This window comes from Podarcis filfolensis, assembly GCF_964270895.1.
Source record: "Podarcis filfolensis genome assembly, chromosome: 5".
Taxonomy (NCBI): domain Eukaryota; kingdom Metazoa; phylum Chordata; class Lepidosauria; order Squamata; family Lacertidae; genus Podarcis; species Podarcis filfolensis.
In genome coordinates this window covers 95067301-95086056 of record NC_139608.1, presented here as the reverse complement: position 1 = coordinate 95086056, position 18756 = coordinate 95067301, and the positions used below count along the sequence as shown (strand labels likewise).

Sequence of the window (18756 nt, the reverse complement as noted above, 5' to 3'; positions counted from 1 at the left end):
GAGGCATCAGTGCCCACTGCAGCCAAACTGGTCGTGCTACCCTAAAAGAGCCTCTCTTGTTATATTGCAAACCACGTGGGGTTTCTCAATAGGAAGGCAGACAGAATTAACTACAGTACTCCAACTACCACTTAAAGCACTCGGTTTCCTCCAAATAATCCAGAACTGTGCTTTGGTCCCCAAAGAGCTTAAGAGATTGGTCCCCAGCAGCCATAACAAAGTACAGTTCCCAGGATGCTTTGGGGAAAGTCACATGCTGTAAATGCATAGTGTGCATGTCACCTGTGTTGTCCATTCACACAAGAAATGCATGAGAAGAGTTTGTGGATTTCAACTCAGATACCCCCAGCCTGAGGGACGTGGGTGGCGCTGTGGGTTAAACCACAGAGCCTAGGACTTGCCGATCAGAAGGTCGGTGGTTTGAATCCCTATGACAGGGTGAGCTTCCGTTGCTCGGTCCCTGCTCCTGCCAACCTAGCAGTTTGAAAGCACGTCAAAGTGCAAGTAGATAAATAGGTACCGCTCCGGCGGGAAGGTAAATGGTGTTTTCGTGCACTGCTCTGGTTCGCCAGAAGCGGCTTAGTCATGCTGGCCACATGACCCGGAAGCTGTACACCAGCTCCCTCGGCCCATAAGGCGAAATGAGCACCGCAACCCCAGAGTCGGTCACGACTGGACCTAATGGTCAGGGGTCCCTTTACCTGTACCTTTACCCCAAGCCCAACGCTCTACCCCTGCTGTTGGAGGCAGCAAGGACAGACCTTGGCAATAATCCACCCTGTGCAAGGCCAACATTTGATGCCCGACCCTTGCGGCGCTGGCTTAAGTCAGACTTTGAGAAGGAGAGGCAAGGCTTACCTCCTTTCCAAAGCCCGGTAAGCACTTGTCTGGCTTTGGGAAGGAGGCCAAAGAACTCTCGGACCCTATCAGAGCCTTCACGCCTCCTTCCTGAAGCTGTACAAGCGCTTACTGGGCTTTGAGAAGGTGCCCTTGGCTGTGTGCCCAAGGTGGCTGCACTGCTAGCAGTACCCTAAACCCGCCTCTGGGGGCAGTATGCCTCTGAGAACCAGTCGCAGGGATTCCGCAGTGGGACGGCTCTGCTGCTATCTCACAGGCATCTGTTTGGCCCCTGTGAGAAGGATATGCTGGTCTAGATGGGCTCTAGATGGCCTGATCCAGGAGATCTTCTATTTCTCACCACGGGGGTTTGGTCATCTTTCAGCTTTTACAATTTTTTTAAAAAATAGCTCTTCAATCAATGCCTGCTAGAATACCCATGAAAGGCAACTGAAGAGCACAGCAATGCCACAGTTTCAATCGATGCAAATCCAATCAAGTTCAGTCCACTTCCATAAATTAATTAGTTTCAATGCATTGTATTATCTAATCTTGATTTTCTTTAGCACCACGAGGACACAAGCAATACCAAGGGAAAACTCAAATGCTAACGATAAGACAAGTTTGGGGACAAACAAAGATGGCCTTAATGCTAAGTTTATAACAGAACCAAACCAGGCAAGAGCCCCAAATTATGAATGCCTTTAAAGAATCACGGGACTTAATGTTGATCTTCTAGGATCTCGTTTTAAGGATGGAGGTATGCTGTGAACATGACTTGTACAAACATTGCCCACCTGTTCACAAAATCATTCACGGACTTCCTCCATGCTTTCCCCAATTATTTCTCTTAGTGACTGTAACTGTACTCCAGCATTTGCTGTAATTAGACAAGGGTCGTTTCTGGAATAACAGTTTGAATATCATTTCCCTCCATGTAGCATTCTTTTGACATGTTGAGAAAAGAAACCGCTGAAAAAGAGGCTAAAGAATTAAAAATGGAGACTCATAAGCTGAGCATTAAAATTAGAGACTTTGGACCAAACTAGACAGGGTAATATAATCATCTCTTAAAATTCTCTGCAAACAAAAATTTCCTCCCTGGAGTGATAAGGATTAAAACCCCACCCCACAATTTAGTATTTTTCATAGAGGAAATGGTATGTGGTTGAAGGAAGGTTGAACACTCAAGGTCAGGCTTTTTCAACCTCAGCCCTTCAGATGTTTTGAACTACAATTCCCATCATCCCTGACCACTGGTCCTGCCAGCTAGGGATGATGGGAGTTGTAGGACAAAAACATCTGGAGGGCCGAGTTTGAGGAAGCCTGCTCAAGGTGGTATTCAGCTAAGTTTTACTCAGTGTAGACTCATTGAACATGATGAAGTTATGTCCATTGATGTAAACAGGTCTACTCTGAGTAAAACCTAGCTGAATACCAGCCCCCTTCTCCTCCCCATCCCAATTGCTGCTGCAGATATTGTCAGATCTACTGAAATGGAACAAAAATGGCTGCAAGAAAGATTGATGCAAATCAATATTTACAAGACGAGTAATTTAAAGAGTTTCAGGATCTGTCTGCTTTGAATGAAATTGCTTTCTGCTGATAACTTTCTGTTTTTGTTCTCCGGTGATCTAGTTTGACAAAAATGTAAGCTGTACACAAATCCCACTACTTATTAACATAATTAAATTCCTTCTTGTCTTAAATGAGAATTGGATTTGGTCCAAACATATTACTGTAGTTGATCAAGAAAAACAGCAGCAGATATTAGGTGCATAAGTTGAAACTTGCTTGCGACCTAAACAGGCAGGCTGTGCCAGTTGCACTCATTTCCCCATCCTCCCTGCTTTGCTTCTGGCACTTTCCCTCATTGTTATGTTTCTTCTAGTATTAGATAAAGGATCAGTCAAGAAATACCATTATGCAATCACAATGGGGATTTTACTAAATTGCTTCTGATACTTTCTCATTCAAACATTTCCTCCTTCAATTCCCAGGCTTTTGTTTTACTGACAGTTTATCCAGTGGGTCCTTCCTTGCTACCTGCAGAACCTTAACTTCATTAGCATGCTATTTTGCCTGACAATTAGATCTTCTTTCTGTAGGTGTAAATTAGACCACATCTCTGGCCATTTCCTTAGCTCAAAGGTATGAAGACCCTGCAGGGGACACAGAGGTGTAAAGTCTATTTCTTCCTCCTCCACTCTTTCTCTTTCAACATCTTAGAGGTGAAAACATTCCTGGATGCTTGCAAGATAAGACCTCAGTCATCTCACAGGGGCTGGCTGCTGGAAGCTTTTGCCTCTTACTATGATGAATGGTTAAAGACTCTACAAATGCTGTACACTCTAGTCTGCAATAACTGGTCCTGAACTTGCTATAGAAACAGGGCATGTCGGTAAGATGACCATAATAAGTTTTCTTTAAGAAAGGAGTACGACAAGGCTGTATATTGTCTCCCTGCTTATTTAGCTTATATGCAGAATTCATCATGTGAAAGGCTGGGCTAGATGAATCCCTAGCTGGAATTAAGATTGCCAGAAGAAATATCAACAACCTCAGATATGCAGATGACACAACACTGATGGCAGAAAGTGAGGAGGAATTAAAGAACCTTTTAATGAGGCTGAAAGAGGAGAGTGCAAAATATGGTTTGAAGCTCAACATCAAAAAACAAAGATCATGGCCACTGGTCCCATCACCTCCTGGCAAATAGAAGGGGAAGAAATGGAGGCAGTGAGAGATTTTACTTTCTTGGGCTCCATGATCACTGCAGATGGTGACAGCAGCCACGAAATAAAAAGATGCCTGCTTCTTGGGAGAAAAGCAATGACAAACCTAGACAGCATATTAAAAAGTAGAGACATCACCTTGCCAACTAAGGTCCGTATAGTAAAAGCTATGGTTTTCCCAGTAGTGATGTATGGAAGTGAGAGCTGGACCATAAAGAAGGCTGATCGCCGTAGAATTGATGCTTTTGAATTCTGGTGCTGGAGGAGACTCTTGAGAGTCCCATGGACTGCAAGAAGATCACACCTATCCATTCTTAAGGAAATCAGCCCTGAGTGCTCACTGGAAGGACAGATCGTGAAGCTGAGGCTCCAATACTTTGGCCACCTCATGAGAAGAGAAGACTCCCTGGAAAAGACCCTGATGTTGGGAAAGAAGGAGGGCACAAGGAGAAGGGGACGACAGAGGACGAGATGTTTGGACAGTGTTCTCGAAGCTACCAGCATGAGGGAGGCAGTGGAAGACAGGAGTGCCTGGCGTGCTCTGGTCCATGGGGCCATGAAGAGTCAGACACGACTAAACGACTAAACAACAACAACAACAAGAAGAAAAAATCTTAAGGAAGTTAAGTATGGTGTTTAATTTCACAATGGACGTGGTTGTGCTCATTGCAGGAGAGCTATATTATTATTATATTTACTATATTATTATATAATATCATCATCATCATCATCGATTGCTGTCACTTCAACTATACCAGCTATGCACATGGTACTTTACAAGAGAGAGAAAGAGAGAGAAGTGTCTCTTCAAGGCACATGAAGCCATATTGCCTGAATGCACCTAAGGCCACCCCTTTCCTGAAGCTAAGCCAGTCTAGTCCTGGTTGTTCTTAGATGGGTGAAAGCCTTACAAAAAACAACCCTTCAGCTTTTCTATCCCAATGCAGGAAACTTGGATGTGGAGATGAAGTTGGAGGTTCCCCTGAGTTCTCTAAAGGTAAAGGTCCAGTCGTGACTGACTCTGGGGTTGCGGCGCTCATCTCGCTTTATTGGCCGAGGGAGCCGGCGTACAGCTTCCGGGTCATGTGGCCAGCATGATTAAGCCGCTTCTGGCGAACCAGGACAGCGCACAGAAACGCCGTTGACCTTCCCGCCAGAGTGGTACCTATTTATCTACTTGCACTTTGACGTGCTTTCGAACTACTAGGTTGGCAGGAGCAGGGACCGAACAATGGGAGCTCACCCTGTCACAGGCATTCGAACCGCCGACCTTCTGATTGGCAAGTCCTAGGCTCTGTGGTTTAACCCACAGCGCCACCCATGTCCCTTGCGCCATCCGTGTCCCTTTGTGTTCTCTAGAGAAGGCTAAAATGTTGAAAGTGGCTCAAACCCTGAAAGCTGCTCCTTCCCTTTCTCCTTTCTGCACCCACTCACCCGCTGCTGTCTGCCAGGCAGGAGGCAGGTGGCAGTGGGCAGGGCACATGCATGAGGACACACACAGTCTGGATCTGCCACCCTGAGGCAACAGCCTCACCTTCTGCACAGGCTGGTCCTGTAAATGGTATGTTAGAAATTCCAAAGAGGAACACATTTTCTAGATCCTTCTGAAGGTTGGGGGATTAAAACCTCTGTACAATCTTGAAGGATAATCTCTGTATGGAAAAGCGTAAGGGGGCAAGCCACCCTTTAATTCTCCCAATTCTGATTCTGTACGCACACAGAGGACAATGCATAACATTTATAACACACAGGCACAACGTGAAACAGCTAATCGACATCTACACTGAACGTGATATTTCTTTCTTCAAAATACTTGTTCTGCTTCTATTATAAAGTAATGGCTGCTTTCAAAATTCAGCTTGCCATAGGCTAACTCAGAAGTTCCCATTTCAGGCTCTGCTCAGTCATTTCTCATGCCAATCTATATGCAATAAATAATTCAGAAGTGTGTGTTGGGGGGGAGGGAGCATGTACATATAAATATAGTAGCAACGGGAGAGCGGAGAAGCAGAATTGGCCGTATGAGACACTGATTTGAACAGCACAAGGTTTTCAGGCATATCCCAGAGATCAACAAATGTTGTCAGGTCATTGTGAACTTCCACTGATTAGAATAGTATCCCTGTTTCAGGAGCAAAAAGTAGCACATACCCAAGAATCTACTGAAACAAGTCAAGTTCATTCTGACCTGAACGGAACCTGAATATTTTGGCTTCTGTTCTCCTCTCAACTACGACTGCTTACAATGCCAGATTAAATGTCCTAAGGACTAGGATCTTAACCTAGCCTTGAATACATTTTACACGGAGGACCTAACTAGACATACTGGTGGCAGCCGCATGTGCTTGCACCATGGATAAATCAAACCAAAGGAAACTAGATTTAACATCACATGGGATGCACTGTTGAATGGTCACTTTAAAATGTGAAGGTTCATTATTATTTCACAAGTTGTGTATGTCTTTAAGGGCCAGGGCCAGGGCAAATAACGAGACCCAGTCTTACAGCTGTGAAACATAGCGGGTGCTGCTGAGTTGTGTTGATCAAGCTGTGTCAGCAATTGGGTAGAGTATATAAGGAGCAGCACCTATCTCTCCCATTACCCTGGGGGATGGGTTGGTGGTTGGGTCTGGTTTGTTGTTGATGTATTTAGTGTATAAGGAGTTTTTGTTTTTGTTATTAAAACCTTGTTTAAGTTATTTTTGAGTCCCTTTTTAATGCATGGTCTCCCCAGCAAGCTCTCTGCAGCGCTACTAAACTGCAGATTGCCAACATGCACAGGTGAGGAGAGCTGTATCCTCCTCTTGAGGCACATTTATCCCAGTTTGCCAGCATGTGGGGCAGTGGGCAAGGAGAAGCCTGGAGCAACATTTGGTACCCATTCCCACTTTATACTCAAGGGCAGAAGCATGAACAAACATGGCTGCCACCATCACATCTAGTTTGAACCTCAGAACCAGGGACTAAGTTTCCTTGCTCTAGTCTTAGACCTGCACTGCTCATCTCTGCAAAATGGTTGGTCATCAACTTGAAGCACTTGTGCTGAATGTAACAATGTCTGTCCTTGCATTTGATCTTTTAATATTTGTATTTTAGTATTTTGTTGGAAGCTACCCAGAGTGGCTGGGGAAACCCAGCCAGATGGGTGGGGTATAAATAATAAATTATTATTATTATTATTGATCTGCCTTCATGTGAGCAAAACAAGGTGAGGCACTATGGGTAGATGAGGGGTCATGTCGATGGAAGCTGCCTGAGGTTGGGAAGGAGGGTAGAGAGCAGTCCAGCAGAAGGTGCAAAGGAGGAGAGAGAGAGAGAGATCTTGCAAATGTACTGGGGATGGTGAACAACCTGTAGGCATTACCAAAATGATGACAACAGTTGGAAAACAATCACAGTGTTTTAGACAATGAGTATAGATGATGCTAGGGACGCGGGTGGCGCTGTGGGTAAAACCACAGTGCCTAGGACTTGCCGATCGTATGGTCGGCGGTTCGAATCCCCGTGGCGGGGTGAGCTCCCATCGTTCGGTCCCAGCTCCTGCCCACCTAGCAGTTCGAAAGCACCCCTAAGTGCAAGTAGATAAATAGGGACCGCTTTATAGCGGGAAAGTATAGCTCACGGCCTCTAGAGCGAGATGAGCACGCAACCCTAGAGTCGGACACGACTGGCCCATACGGGCAGGGGTACCTTTACCTTATAGATGATGCTATTTGAATTTTAATGTGTTGTTTAAAGCAGCAGAAGAATGTGGTACACCACCACCCGTCTGGGCGATTATTGGAAGTTTATCATAAGGGTGAGGAGGAGCCCTTGGATTTTATGCCTCAGGCACCAAATCTCCTTGGATCAGCCCTGAATTCAGATGAGTAGAATCAGATGGCAATGTGGGTGGGTGCCTATAGAAAGAATAAGCAGCACAGTGGCTCATGTGATCTTCTACAACATTGAGTATAAATGCGAAGGGCACACAGCCAGATTTGCATGTTGAGAAACGATGTTGTCGAGGGATCCAAATCACTTATCTATTTAGTGCCTAAAATGGCCAGGGGCTGTTAAATATTACACACAGCCAAATAATTGACAAGACACAGAGGGTACGGGAAAGTGGATCAGTCAGGGCGAGCAAGGAAAAGCAGGCACACTTTCAAGGGTGTGTTTTAAGTCCAGCAAAATGCTCAAGCCATTTACCCACCCAGTTAACTCTCAACCACTGTTCAACCCAGCAGTGGCTCTAGGGATGCACAACTGGTACGGTCGCATCGGGGACAGAGCTTCTGGGGTGCTGCAGCATAACCACTGTTATGTCCAATAGAAGGTGAGAGGTGCGGGGGGGGCACTGGACTTGGGCACCCCTGAAATCTGAGACACCAAGGCCCGCCATTGGTGCAACCTCACTGTTGTTTCTTAACAGCTCTGCAGCAACTCCACCCGTCTTGGGCTGTATATACTGAGCTACCCTGTTTCCCCCAAAATAAGACAGTGTCTTATATTCATTTTTGCTCCCAAAGATGCACTAGGTCTTATTTTCAGGGGATGTCTTATTTTTCCATGAAGAAGAATACGGTACACATTTATTGTCTAATTGTGAGTCAGCCAGACTCCATCAGGGCAGAGTGAGCAGCCGGCAGCAGCTTCTCTTGGCGGCGGCGCGGGCTCTCTGATTTAAAGAGACCTCACACTGCCTGAACAGCTCCGGCTGCGCTGCGGCCAATCAGTGAGCTGCGTGGCGGCGCCCACCGCTACGGTCCAGAGGAGTCAGGTGCCTTACGGTCGCTTCGGGGGCCTTATATTCCAGGGAGGCCTTATGTTCGGGGGAGGCCTTATTATCAGGGAGGTCTTATTTTTGGTGGATGCCTTATATTACAGCGAGAGGCAAAACTGGAAGTAGGTCTTATTTGGGGGGAATGTCTTACTTTCGGCGAAAGACGGTACCAAGCATGAGCAATTCTGTGTCCCTGAAGTCAAAGTCAGGCACACATTTAATAAGCTCTCTGCTTTAAAGAAGCAAACACATTAAAGAGTTTTGAGTCAGACATGGGGAACATGTGGCCCCCAAATGGCCAATGGAGCTGTAGCCCAACACCTTGGGGAAGACTGCAGGTTCCTCACCCTTGGTCTGAAACACTGAGCAAATGATATATAAAAAAGGTAATTCCTAATACTGAGCAGGATAATTAATGTCCCTGAAGTACATATGTTGGAATCGTTCTGGAATCTTAATCAGACCCTCCCAGCTGAACAGTTGCTTGACTTTTCATGACTTTGGGGGTGATTTTTTTAATTTTTTATTGACCTCAGAAATCTATGTGTCTTGCAAGTGATGATTTGCTTCAAATACATATATTTATGTGAGAGGACTGGGATGAAACACACGTGCTCAGCAACCCTTAGGAGTCCATACAATGACAGCAGCCACCACTCATCTTGTCTGTAGGTAAATCACTATCCTCAATAAACCAGCTGGCCTAGATGGCCCATGTCCAGGTTCTCTCCCAGGAGTGCAAGTCTGTGACTTCGCCCCCACTCCATGACCTTCCTATCAGCGCCATTTCCTAGGTTGGAGTCTGGTTCATCCATCCCTATTCTGCTCTCTGATCACATATCCAGCACATTGAGAAAGTGTCATTTTTAATTATCTTGAAGGCCAGCTGAAATTTACATCTTCCAAGTCTCCTGATAACTTCTATATATTCTCAGTTACAGCAGAATTTGGATGAATGTCAGTAGTGGAGAGACCGACAGCATGGGCTCAGTCCAGAGGAGGGCTTTGCAAGCAGCCTGCTCTGCTCTGGTAATACACTTGACTTGAAATGCACAAAAGAACGGGGAATTTTTGCTCTGAGTCACAGACCTACGCAGAAGTGAGCAAGATGCCAAGTTTCAAGCAATAAGACCCAGCTTAGTTCTCTGTTAAGACAAGGCTGGAGCATAGGCCATCAAGGAAAACCAATTCTGTGACAGGGTGCAAACTGGAATCAGGGATGAAAGGCAGTTAATGTAATAGCTTGTGGGCTTGGGGAGGTTTTCCTCCACATACTGCTTAACCGCAGACTTCCTGTGTTTTGCACATCATGGCTTTTAAAGAGGCTTTGGCTGAAACCAACTTTTGCTTTCCTTTTTAAGCCTGTTTGTGATCAGCATTCATCAGGCTACAGGCACATCAAATGCTGGCAGCATCTAGAGGTGGACCCCTGTTTTCTCGCATGCATGTCTGATGGACAAAACATATGACAGGCAGACTGACATGATTCCTCTGTTGTTGGACTGCAACACTTTACAGACTCCCAAGAGACTAAGACTTGAATTGTTTGGTCGCTTTTCTATAGTGAAAGATTACAACCACCACCCTGAACATGGGAAACTACCATGCGCTTGGGTTAGCCTTCTGTGCTCTACTTTCTTAATGGTAATCTGTCACCAAATATTGCCGAAACAGAGTTTCCAGATAACCAATCTGTTTCATTCAATGCTGATCAGTGACTACAGTATCATATGAGCACTGATCCACAGCATATTTTCTACAGCGTTTGTATTTGCTTACATGTAAGATTGGCTTCAGGACGCGGGTGGCACTGCGGTCTAAACCACAGAGCCTAGGGCTTGCTGATCGGAAGGTCGGCGGTTCGAATCCCTGCGACGGAGTGAGCTCCTGTTGTTCGGTCCCAGCTCCTGCCAACCTAGCAGTTCGAAAGCATGTCAAAGTGCAAGTAGATAAATATGTACCGCTCCGGCGGGAAGGTAAATGGCGTTTCCGTGTGCTGCTCTGGTTCGCCAGAAGTGGCTTAGTCATGCTGGCCACATGACCCAGAAAAACGGGTCTGCGGACAAACGCCGGCTCCCTTGGCCAGTAAAGCGAGATGAGCGCCGCAACCCCAGAGTCGTCCACAACTGGACCTAATGGTCAGGGGTACCTTTACCTTTACCTTTTAAGATTGGCTTGTTAAGAAATTGAACTACATCCTTTTCATATTAATTCTTACAAGTCTGGCTGATGAAGAATTGATCAAGATTGGCTGATGAAGCATTGAACAAAACAATGCCCAATCACCTTCTAAATCCGGCCTGAGGCTGGTCCAGGAATCAGTGTGTTTTTACATGAGTAGAATGTGTCCTTTTATTTAAAATGCATCTCTGGGTTATTTGTGGGGCATAGGAATTAGTTCATTTCCCCCCCCAAAATATAGTCCAGCCCCTCACAAGGTCTGAGGGACAGTGGACCGGCCCCCTGCTGAAAAAGTTTGCTGACCCCTGCTTTAGGGTGACCATGCTGCTTCATTTGCAAGAGGGGCATGTCCCATGGTGTCTTCCTAAAATTCTGTTACTTTTCACAGCATATTTTTTATCCCTCCAGATGGCAATAATGCATGACAGAACAACTAATAAAATAAAATGATGGTCGAGGATAAATGCATCACTAATGCACTATAATTGTGAAAAGAAGAAGAAGAAGAAGAAGAAGAAGAGGAGGAGTAGTAGTAGTTTGGATTTGATATCCCACCTTTCACTCACTTTAAGGAGTCTCAAAGGGGCTAACATTCTCCTTTCCTTTCCGCCCCCACAACAAACACTCTGTGAGGTGAGTGGGGCTGAGAGACTTCAAAGAAGTGTGACTGGCCCAAGGTCACCCAGCAGCTGCATGTGGAGGAGCGGAGACGCGAACCCGGTTCCCCAGATTACAAGACTACTGCTCTTAACCACTACACCACACTGGCTCTCAACAAGCAACATCAGCAAAAAACACACCACAGAGATCACAGAGTGAACGTTTTCTGACAAGTTTTGTGCAATATATTTTCATATTCTCTCAAGAAAGGTGTTGTGAAAATAAATAAATAAGATGTGGCTGCATGGTTAAGGAAGCCAGACAGAAGTCCAGATTTTCAACCTTGGTGTTCTGCAATTTCACATGTGGCATATAGGAGATCTAATTAACTGCACATGAGCCTCAAAGTGTGGGAAGTGTGGCTTAGCTGAGTTTCTTCCTTTCAGTGTTAGAAGCTGAGATGTGAAAGCTAGGAGCTAAATGGAACCTTAAACATAAGTTATGGGCGGAACAAGGGAATGGCTAGGTGCACTTTTTAATAACAAGAACACAAAGCTAAAAATGAATGAACTGTAGCTAAAATCTTATGTTCATTTTTCACATGGTCTAGTCCTTCCTCTGCCCTTTAATATTCTTAAGAGGGTTTCTTCTCCAGTCTTCGAAGAGTAGCTGGAAGTGGGGAGGCAGAAAAAGGTCCTATTTTTCTTCCACCCTGCAATTTTAATCAGAAATCTTAGGCATGGTACTGCACCCAAAACTCAGAAACTGCTCTCCCTAATGAAATTCCCTGTTGCAAAATGCATCTAGAACAAAGGGAGTTTTGAACACTGCTTCCTTCAATGCATCTACACAGCACATGATGCAACCCTTGAGGGGTTTCCCACTGGCCAGTTGCTCCATTTGATGAAGTCGTAAATCGGAAGTCAGTCTTCTCCACTTACCACTGCTGCCTTGGGAAAAAAGTGTATTTCCATAGGCACTGCAATTTTCTGATTCTAAATGGACATTCATTTACTGGTAATCTATGTTTCCATCAGACAGCCAAAGGACTGAAGGGACAACATTTTTTGAAACTCAGCCAAATTTTTCCGCCTGCTGCGATAATTGCCTCTTGGCCCTTCCAGCAGAGTTCAAATTCAAATCTCCCACTGGTAGAAAAGCAACTTTTGGAAATTTCTCTTCCCTTTACAAAAATGAAAAATCATTTTTTTAAAAAAATAATCAGTGAACCAAATCTCAATGAAGTAAAGTACAAAGGCATTACTTAATATTAGACTTTGGTCAATGTTATGATCACTTCTACAAGAATGTCCTGGGAATTGATGACTAACCAACCAGCTTCTTTTACAGTAGTTGGAATTTTAAAAATATACATCCAATTTCTTGCTGTTGTGTCGGAACCTTAACTATTACTTCACCAAGACATCTAGGCTTCGCTCAGCAACTATACCCATGAATACTTATCAGTCTTATTATGTTCAGAGGCCTGGGGACTGCCATCAGTGATCCATAATATTATTCCTATTACAGTATTCAATCATTAATTTCATTTATTTGTCTAAAACTGGCATCACTTTTATCACACAGCATATGGTAAAACAATATTCAATATTTATGAAAGTCTGAGCATCTCCTAGCTTCTAGTCTTCATAGCTGTGCTGGAAATGTGTGTGTGTGGTTTCTGTTAAACTCTTTAAAAATACATTTAGTTTTTCAGCATAATTCTGCCCCACCCCTCAAACTGCCCATCTACCTGCCTAACCAGGCATCTACGACCCAATCTTTTATTTTCAAAACTGTGGCTTTTAAAAAACAACAACAAATGCTGTAAAGCAAAATGGTGTAAGCAAAATATAGATGGGTGAAAGTTTTATGTATTCATTCATTCATTCATTCATTCATTCCATATTGTAATATTTATAAGCAGTTAGCAGGGAGTTCCACATACCCACGTATATATATTGAATGAGAGTGTAGATGTTAAACCTGTGTAGACAATGGCATCACTGTGGCAAGATTCCTCCCTCTTCTGTATATTTCTTAACAAAACTCATTGGCACATAATTCCTGTTGACACTCCATGCAAACATAAATCCCAAATACAGATGGATTACATCTGCAAGAAGAACTGAAAATCAAGAGTGAGTCAGTGTTTTCCTGTAATACCAAAGAAATTCTTAGGGATTAAATGGCTCCCTGGAAGAATTTCCCAGATACCAAATAAAATATTTTTCTGCAGTTCTCTTTTACTAATATTTTATGAAAGGTAAGACCAGAATACAGTGTAGTTACTTCCTGGGCAAATCTAACATTCTCTATTGTACATGTTTAAACAATCCTTTTAAAATATAGATTGGTACAGGGCTTTAAAAAATACTTTAGAAGTACGGTAATCCTCATGCCCTCCCTCAATTATACGACTCCTGTCTAACTCTCCAGCAGGCGGTATCCAAATCATTAAGGTTCTCTCATGATTGATGAAACGATAAGAATGTATATGTACATAACTGAAGACTAGAAAATGGGATACTTTTACATCAGATACATTGGCATTTGCTACAAGGGTGTGTTTTCAAACACTCCAGCAAAATGCAAGTCAGGCACACATTGAAATGTTTCCTTCTCACATGGAGCCAGCCTTGGATTAAGAAGGACTCAGAAGATTTGGGCTGCAGTCACATGACAGTTTGTTCCATTTTATTGACATTGCCCCAACTGTTAATAGCTGCATTATATTTGCACCCTCACACACTGTAAAAGCCACTTCCAAAAATATAGAGAGAAACACAGTGCAAGTTTAGACCTCATTTGTGCATTATTTGCTTCCAGATAAAATCCATTTGGTAGTGAAAAATGGCAGAAAAGAGAACAGAATTTGCTCCGCAGAAATACAGGACTTATGAGCTCAGGGATCTGCTTTAGGAGCAGATTTGAGAGGAGACACTATTTCCCTGCCTCCCGGCCTGTTTCTCTGTGTCATCTGCAGAATGAGCATCTGTGTCATCTTGGGTCTTCACCTCAGGCGGCTATGGGGCAGAAGCATTTTTCAACGAAGTTGCTTCAAGCCTCAATCTCTGACAGCTCAAAAACAAAGAAAAAGAAGAAAAGGATTTGCATTGCAGTATCTAATCTAATCTAATCTAATCCTTTTAATGAGGGTGAAAGAGGAGAGCGCAAAATATGGTCTGAAGCTCAACATCAAAAAAAGGAAGATCTTGGCCACTGGGCCCATCACCTCCTGGCAAATAGAAGGGGAAGAAATGGAGGCAGTGAGAGATTTTACTTTCTTGGGCTCCATGATCACTGCAGATGGTGACAGCAGTCACAAAATTAAAAGACGCCTGCTCCTTGGGAGAAAGGCGATGGCAAACTTAGACAGCATCTTAAAAAGCAGAGACATCACCTTGCCAACAAAGGTCCGTATAGTTAAAGCCATGGTTTTCCCAGTAGTGATGTATGGAAGTGAGAGCTGGACCATAAAGAAGGCTGATCGCCGAAGAATTGATGCTTTTGAATTATGGTGCTGGAGGAGACTCTTGAGAGTCCCATGGACTGCAAGATCAAACCTCTCCATTCTGAAGGAAATCAGCCCTGAGTGCTCACTGGAAGGACAGATCCTGAAGCTGAGGCTCCAATACTTTGGCCACCTCATGAGAAGAGAAGACTCCCTGGAAAAGACCCTGATGTTGGGAAAGATTGAGGGCACAAGGAGAAGGGGACGGCAGACGACGAGATGGTTGGACAGTGTTCTTGAAGCTACAAACATGAGTCTGACCAAACTGCAGGAGGCAGTGGAAGACAGGAATGCCTGGCGTGCTCTGGTCCAGGGGGTCACGAAGAGTCGGACATGACTAAATGACTAAACAACAACAACATCTAATCTGGTCTGCTATGATGCGTGTGTCATGCCTTTTACACAGGTGGCCAACACAATACTCAGGAAAAAAGAGAGAAATGCAGACTGCCGCCAGCTCAGTGGACTGGTCATAGCCATCAACAACGCATTGAAGCAATTGTCATAGGCATGAAAAGAGCAGCTCAGTAATGGAATGCAGCGTGAATAAATGCCTATTCCAAAAGTTGCAATTGAAATTTTGGTGGCCGATTCCGTGTATCGATCTCACCGAGGACTAGACAAGGCCCATAGGGCTCTCAAGCGCCGGCAAGGCACACTTCTAATTTCTAAGGAATTCTAAGGAAAAACCATCTTCTGCAGAAACTGCTGCTTGCCTTCTATCACTGTGCCATTGAGTGCATGCTCACTTATGGCTTATGTGTGTGGTACGGAAGCTGTACTACCCAGGACAGGATGGGGTTGCGCAGAGTTGTTAAGGCAGCAGAGAGCATTGTTGGCTGCCCACTCTCCACCTTAGAGCAGATTTATGCGACAAAGTGCCATAGGAAGGCACTGGACATAGTAAAAGATCCATCGCATCCTGGTCACTGTCTCTTCGAGCTCCTGCCGTCGGGACGGAGATACAGGACGATGAAGACAAGAACGAGCCGTCTTAAGAACAGCTTCTTCTCCAGAGCGATCTCGGCCCTGAATGGGAAGCCTGGACTTTGAAAGTCATCTAATCTTCCTTGCTGTACTATACTGTATTGTTTTAATTAGTGTTTTTATGGAGCAGTCAAGTAATTTCGTTGTCCCTGAGAGGGGGCAATGACAATAAAGATATTATTATTATTATTATTATTATTATTATTATTATTATTATTATATTATTATTATTATTATTATTATTATTCTTTCTGTACAGAGTTTCCTGCCAGCTTGCCATTTTAAAAGGAGAGCTTAAGATCATACTCTGGATCGTGCATCCACCAAAAGAATTTAATAGGAAATTTGTGGTTACTGCTCTGAAAGCAGGCAGGCTGATACACAAGGGCAGCGCTTTCCCATTTCGGTAATCCACACGGCTGTTTGGAACAAGGCACATGCCACTTGCACCCAGCCATATCCAGACAACATGAGCACACCAGCAACTCAGGCCTGCTCGGATATGCTGCTGGCACACTTGCACACATCTGGGACAAGAGCCCAGGAGATGGGAATCATGCAAATGGAAATGCTCCCTTGGCTTTTCATGGACGACTGAAGATATTCACTTGGTCACAGAAAGCTGTTCGGTACAGATTGTAACTCAAAAAGATGCTACAGAAAGCCAGGGACGGATTTAGGTTTGATGAGGCCCTAAGCTACTGAAGGTAACGGGGCCCTTTATATGTCCAGCTGTCCTTTGTTAACAACAAATTGTTGCTGTTTTTTGTGTTGAATATGGGTAAAAAGGACCCCTGACAGTTAAGTCCAGTCGCCGGAGTAGTAACTATTTATGTTCTTGCACTTTGACGTGCTTTCGAACTGCTAGGTTGGCAGGAGCTGGGACTGAGCAACAGGAGCTCACCCCGTCGCGGGGATTTGAACCGCCGACCTTCTGATTGGTAAGCCCTAGGCTCAGTGGTTTATACCACAGCACCACCAGCGTCACTGTTGGATATATGCTATATGGTAATTTATGGACCTAATAGGTATCTAAAGCCATTTGCACATAACAAAATATGTATTTTACCAAAGTAATTGTTGAACTGAAAAACAATTGGAAATCCCCGTCACGGGGATTCAAACTGCTGACCTTCTGATCGGCAAGCCGAAGGCTCAGTGGTTTAACCCACAGCGCCACCCGCGTCCCGTGAAGTAAAAGAATAACTTCACATAAAAACAACAATGAGCAGATCTGAGAAACATGGCAGACTACTTCCTAGACTTCCTGTGGATAAGGAAAGCCCAGCTGAGGGCATCACAGAGTTTTCAGAACATGTGGGCATCAAGGAAGACTTCAGAATGGAGACCTAAAAACATTTCAACCCAAATTCTAAATTCTTCAGAACTGTGACTAACCCATCCACAGTAATGCTGTGCTTTGGATAATTTGCTAATGACCATGAGTAAGTAAAATGCAATCATTCACTTACACAATATTTTAATTTAACTCTTGTCTACTTTTTTCAACCCATGGATTCACAAACCCTTGGCTAGGTCTGTCGCGCTTTAAACAAAAATCTAAACACCACACAGATTCTCATTAAAACATTACATATTACATGTGTTATATCCCACCTCTGTTTCCACAAGAGCAGGGGTCAGCAAACTTTTTCAGCTGTGGGCCGGACTATATTTTGGAAAAAAAAATATGAACGAATTCCTATGTCCCACAAATAACCCAGAGATGCATTTTAAATAAACACACACATTCTACTCACATAAAAACACCAGGCAGGCCCCACAAATAACCCAGAGATGCATTTTAAATAAAAGGACACATTCTACTCATGTGAAAACATGCTGATTCCTGGACTGTCCGTGGGCCGGATTGAGAAGGCAATTGGGCCGCATCCGGCCCATGGGCCTTAGGTTGCCTGCCCCTGCACAAGACCATCTGCTACTGTTCCAAATTACACAACTGGTCTAGTCATTAGCACTAAAACAGCTTCATGATCACGAGGAGCTTCTTCTTCAAAAAAACAGACGCTACCTTCAGGTCCTTATTGGATTACTAGGAGTAGGATGTTTACATTACAAAAAATAGCCACATAGCCACTGCTACTAACAAGGGAGGAAATTATATTTAAACTCATTTTATTTCAGTCAGTGTATATTCTGGTACTTGGATCAGTTCTCCTGAGAGATCAGCTAGGTGCAACAAAACTCCTCCTGAAGGAGCCCATTTTTCATATTCGCAAAGTAAGTTTTAAAACACTATGTATTCTGTGTGTGTGCATGCGCGCACACACTCAATGAACACTAGCAGTCTTGTTAACAACAATAATGACGATGTTGCCGTTCTTCACATGATTTAGTGACACTGTAAAAACAAGTCTGATTTAATTTAATGCAAAAGAAATATTTTGATGCAGAGCAGTCTGCAAGTGTGTGGAAATAACAGATGGAGCACTTAAGGAATTGACCAAAAGAACTGAAAGGAGAAATAATTCATGAGCAGCGCAAAAATACCGCAATCAGGTTTATTGGTTGAAATCTATTATTCTAATTTTGCATTTTGTCTTATTCTGCTCACTCTTTATTCCACCCCTCCTTTCGCAGGTTCTACCTCCTTTTCTTCTAATCAATTTCACTAGAATCACGAAGTGCAACTTCACTATATGAGGTCAGATCAGTCACATCCTGTCTGCTTAAACTGTCCCAGAGGGTTTTTGGGAAATAAAAATTAGGGGGAGGGCAACTGGGTATATATGGGAAGCCAGGGATGGGGAGGAAAGGGGGAGAACAGACTAGGTTCACACCAAAATAAAAAATAAAAAATGAGAAGATTAATACCTGTATATTTTGCTTCATATTTCAGGTTCTACAAATGCTAGAATCTAACTCTTTATTTTTAAATGAAAAAAAGGGAAATAAATATTGTTTTGGGGAGTAATTGCCCCCTTAGCCTCTCCACTCCTACAGGTGTCCACACATTTGCCAACCACTTTGCTGTTTGGAGAAAAGGTGGGTCTAAATTGTAATAAATGCTAATAATATTGAAGGCCAATGTTTAAGTGATTGCTTTTAGTGAGCCCCTTGAAGGAAAAGCAAACATCTGTAGATCAATTTAGTTGATGGATTAGACAATTCAAAGC

General features: G+C 43.8%; 1 protein-coding gene across 1 annotated transcript in view; it reads right to left on the bottom strand.

Moving 5' to 3' along the window:
- SEMA3A (semaphorin 3A) overlaps positions 1-18756 on the bottom strand; it is a 190413-nt gene that overhangs the window by 127969 nt on the left and 43688 nt on the right. The gene's annotated exons all lie outside the window — the stretch shown is intronic.